This window comes from Glossina fuscipes, unplaced genomic scaffold, assembly GCF_014805625.2.
Source record: "Glossina fuscipes isolate IAEA_lab_2018 unplaced genomic scaffold, Yale_Gfus_2 56125, whole genome shotgun sequence".
In the NCBI taxonomy this organism is placed as follows: domain Eukaryota; kingdom Metazoa; phylum Arthropoda; class Insecta; order Diptera; family Glossinidae; genus Glossina; species Glossina fuscipes.
The window spans coordinates 1-5,284 of record NW_024000544.1 but is presented as its reverse complement, the minus strand read 5'-3'; the positions used below and the strand labels follow the sequence as shown (position 1 = coordinate 5,284).

General features: G+C 42.4%; 1 long non-coding RNA gene across 1 annotated transcript; it reads left to right on the top strand.

Annotated features, from left to right (window-relative positions):
• Window positions 1–648: 648 nt before the first annotated feature.
• On the top strand, window positions 649–3,196 carry LOC119643119. The gene is made up of 2 exons (XR_005248216.1): window positions 649–2,121; window positions 2,666–3,196. It is a non-coding gene; the product is annotated as an uncharacterized LOC119643119 (long non-coding RNA).
• The last annotated feature ends 2,088 nt before the right edge of the window (window positions 3,197–5,284 follow it).

Below are 5,284 nucleotides of genomic sequence, written 5' to 3'. Positions count from 1 at the left end.
AAGAGTGTGACGTAAGCAATCAAATGATCATAACCAATTGCGCGCGTATGCTTGTGTGTGCGTGCAAACATTTTGCGAATATGTAATAAAAGCATTTGTATAAAATTTAATAAAATATATTCAAAAGCACAGGAGAAAACTAAATTGCTAACAAAGTTGCACACAGAGAAAAGATGAAAGAAAAAGGAAGAGGAAAAGGGAAAGGAAAAATTACAAAGATATCATTTTGCAAGATCACATTAAACTATGTTGAGTGCAACAAATTCATCCATGTGCGTGTCCTACGTCATAACAACAACAGCTATACAATGAGGGGGCCGAAGAACCGAACGGACGAAAAAAAAAAACCAAATTTAAATTTATAACAATAACAGAAACAGGTATTAACGTTTTACCTATTTCAGGTGCCTAAGTCAACAGCAGCAACACCCTCATCAGCTCCATCATTATTCTGTTCAGCAACAACGGCCGCAACAGCAATGGAAAGTACAATTGCAGGCAGGTCCGGTGCACTTAAGTCACCCGACAACTGCCAACCAACCTTCAACACATTACCAACCCCACCCACAGCAATAATTCCAAAAACTTCATCAAGAATCAGAACAACAACACATACAACAACAACAACAATAATCTCACCAAACATCAGGGTAACAACCACCACAACTACAACAACAATTACGGCAACGACAGGAATAACAAAACAGCTTTCTTAACAACGAGCACCAACAACAGGTATCCCTACCCCTACAACAGGGTGTGATTTCAGGTCAGTGAGCAACAATTCCATTTAAAAGAACGCAAATCTTGGTGGCCAACGACCTTAGTTAACGCGTCTGCCCCTTGCGGGTCGGTCGCATATTTTTGCGAATTATTTAATTTGTGGTTAAAAGCTAATTTACTAGGAATTTTGGTACAAAATCTTTGCATTCAATATTTACACAAAAATAAGGGTTCGGTGAAATAGAATAGATCAACCAATGCATTATTAAAACTTATTCTTAAATTGTGGATTAAAACTTATTAAGTTGTCGATGAAAATCCACCCATTTAATCAGAGTCTCTTTACATCAAAGCGGGGTTATTTGTGCAAAGGAAAACACGAGTTCCAGGACGCTTTCGGTTTCCAACAGTATATCTCTGTGAAATATGTTAGTTACGCATTCCCTTTGCCTGCATGTTTCGCTCGGATAATAAACCGAAATATGGTAATGCAATATGATAAAAAGAACTAAAGGCTAAAACGCATCTTAAAGTTAAAAATACAAAATTTGGTTAGGATAAGAATTACCAAATACATAGAAAAGGCACCCTGATTCCACAATATCTCAAGAGCAAACGTCCTACACTCGACAGCCAAACAATTCATAGGGAATTTGCAACAATAGCCTTTTGAAAAGGAAGGAAGGCGATTTCCATAATATTTCGTACTGAATAGTTTTGGAAAATATACCGACAAACGTCGACGTTGAACATTTCGAACCTACGGGTACCATCATTTTGAAAAGCGAGAGAAAAATTTCTAGAATGGATGTGTAAAGTGAATGAAGAAACAAAGAGATAAAAAAGGAACTCAAATAGAAAAGAAAAAAATTCAAATTAACGAATTTGAAAAACACACAATTGCATTGTAGAAGATCTTATTACACCCTCGACATTCTTCTATAACGAGTATCGGCATTTTATATTTCCTTCTGAGCATCAGATAAGCTTTGTCATAACTTTAACGCGAAGAAAAATCTGGTTCGGAACTACCCCTTGCAAGTTAGGGACAAATGCACTTAAAGTAAAGCAGTTGTCTGGTAGTGTATGAGAAACGTACACGAAAGTAAATTTTACACCGAGAATCGCAAAAGAAAACTGAATATCCAAACTAAACATCTTATTTAAATTCAAGATTTTTTTTCCCTTCTTATATATCGTATATTTAAAAGGAAAAAATCAACTTACGTTGAGAAATAAAAGCAAAACAGCGTGAGTAGAGTTGGGCTAACCATAACCGTCACGTTGTCTCTTATACCCGCTATCAGATCGATAGTGCTTCAAAAGAGGGAGAAAGAAGAACACGCATAAGGAAAGCATTACCAATACCTATTAAACAACCACACAAAAGGTTTGAAGGTAGTTTCTAATTAAAAGAAGAGAAAGAATAATAAAAACTAAAGGTGGTCCAACTTTGTTCTTCTTTCCCATCTTCATAATACTTTCTTGAACCGTTGTGAAATGAATGATTCCAACATTATTAATTAATCAAATTAATTAATAGTATTACAATCACATATACACTCTAGCACGTATAGATTAAGGTACGCATAAAGAATAGAGACAACAAATAGAAATGGTCAGAAAAAGAAAATACTTAGACCTAAGCTACTAACCACACAGAAAATTGTACGGGCCAAACAAAAAAACAACCAAACAAATCACGAACAACCCAAGGTAATAGCAAACAAAATTCAAGGTGGAAAAATAAAAATAAACAAAGAGAAAAGGAAAAAATCAACAAAAATAAAAGGGAAAAAAAACCAAGATAACATTCACACAAGATAAAAAAAAAAAATCAGAGCGCCCAGGGCAGTCCCATCTGTTTTAATTATTTGTATTAATAACTTTAGTTAAGCTCGCGTTTTAATAAATTACACCCGGCAGCTGCCATCAAGCTTAGCCCAACACTATTCCGACTATCGCGATCGCCAGTTCCAGCATCTCGCCGAATACCAAAATGGCACCGGGATTCTTCCACAATATCTCGGCACCAGCCAACAACACCAACGAGATCATCCAGCTCGCCACCCCGATTGACGGACCATACCGAGTTTTCCCAGTAGCGTTCGACACGAGACCTGTCATCGAAGTAGTCAGCAGATGGGGGCTCAACTTTACCGGCCACAGAAAGCCGCTTGCCTTCATCGAGCGGGTCGAGGAGCTTGCAGAAGCATACGGCCTTAACTTGGTATCGCAACAACAATCAATACTGGACAGCCTGGGAGAAGTTTAAGGCCGATTTTTTAAAGCTCTTCCTGACACCACGATACTTCACTCAACTTGAAGATTACATTTGCCGGCGTACGCAGTGACCGAAATAGAAATTCCACGATTACGTGCTGGCTTTGCAAGACCTGATGCGCCATACCACAATGACGGTGGAGGAACAACTGGAGCTCATTTGTACGAATGCGCAACCCGACCACATGTGGTACATATGGCGCCGAGATTTCACCAACCTAGACGAACTCATGGCACTCGCCAGCGATTTTGAGGCGATTCCAAAGGGCAACATGACGCGTGAAGCATCCCATGAAACACGCTGAGAATATCAGCCAGTCGCCCGATGGCGCGATCTGCCGAACAAAGGGGTGTGGTTACCGGACTCAATGCCGCAAAAGAAGCGAATATATGCGACCGCGGCATGCCGACGATGTGCACAGAGCTCGAGCTTAATTGCCCAAACCCACAGGTCTTGCACTGCTGGATCTGCAGCCGACGACGCGTACGCACTATCAACTGCTGTCAAGAGCGAGACGTACCGTCCTCGTTGAGCTTAGCAAATGCACCGTACCTACAACGAGAAACACCACTACGCCGCGATATGAAACAAAGCCCTCGAACATATCGAAATCTAGCCTTTCCATGCAATGAAGCCCGCAAGGACACAAATGCAGCATCCAGACCTCCCAACGATCGTCCTCAGGAAAGTTAGTGACGCAACGCCTTTCACTATAACCCACACCTGTTAGAGTCGTAGTCCACCGCGGCCTACGAGACTAGCCACGACGCGCAAGTCAACTTGGTAACGTGGGCGTTCCTAGCAGCCTACGAGGTCAGTGACGCACGCTCGAAGGACAATCAAGTAGATTTCGAAGAGGTAACGCCCATTGCAAGGCTGCACGCATCGCCAGGGTCAGACCAACACAACGAGAGCCCCTGACTGGCCAATGTTGATCCACGACCCATACCTGTTGGCCAACGCTCCGACATTTCGATGTCGGAAAGCCACAGGTCCATAAGTGCTGATACGACCCTCCGTGAACAAAAGGCAAATGCCTCGCCTGAGAACACGGTATCCATCTCGGGGCAACAGTCAATTTTGCCTCACTTGCAAACCAGCATAACAATATCACGGGAGGCACCGCAGCTACAGCAGCATCAACGACAACAGCGAGTACCACCAGAGATCGGCAGCCCAAAATATAACAATCATAACAATAGCTCCACAAGGACTGCAATGAATTCAACCACAAGAACAGCGACAACAACAACAATCAATACCAACCCAACTAATCGGACGATGCCCACAGGGACTATATGCACAGCAAAATGCCAACGACAACTCAAATGGCTGCTCATCGAATGGAGCAGGTATGCCTCCAGCAATCGCGGGCGAGCGAGATGGAACCGCAGGAAAAATAAAACTCATTGGTAATGAAAGCGAAATCTCTTATGTAGCAGAAGCCAAACAAATTGTCCCATATTCACCTACACTGAAAGGTACGAAGGAAAATATCACAAACAGTAGAAATCAATCGCAACAGTAACCTGCTTAGCATAATCAACCATCGCTGCAAGCGAACGTCACAAGGCACGCGCTGCCCGTGCTATCCCCACCTTTAGCTTACGAAATCCCTGACTCGAGAAAGAAGGCCACAAATAGAATTTCTGAACGTCAACAACAACACACAGCACCGCAAAGCAAAGGTCTTTCATTATGGACCGAACACATCCATGATGTCATGAAATACCGCGCATTGAAGGAAATCTACAGGTAGACGGGAGCTGTATAAGATCACCGTCTGCTGTCAGAAGAGCAGTCAGCCGGACGGCCCAGACGTCGACGTACTCGTCGGCACTGGGGCAGCCCCTCACCTACGTGAATATCAACCAACATCTACATAAAACCACAACAAATACCAACCGAGCAGCGCAACGATTACATCAACAGAATCACAGCAATAGCATCAACATTGGCATCAACAACACGAACGATAACAACTATCATAACCGCAATATCATTAGCAGTAATCCAAATTATTACCACAACAACGACAAGAGGTAGCTATCGCCATAATTACAAAATGGTTACAGATGCCACAGCCGCAACAAACCCAGCCTAAAGGTCCACACAACTAGAATTACAACGCCAGCAACTACCACCATAGCAAACAACGACAACAGCGATCGCCAACTCAACATCGCTAGCGTCAACAAAGAACGACAACAATGACAACGAACGTCACAACAACCCCAATAAATTCAACGCCACAACATTCACAACTACGCTCACGTC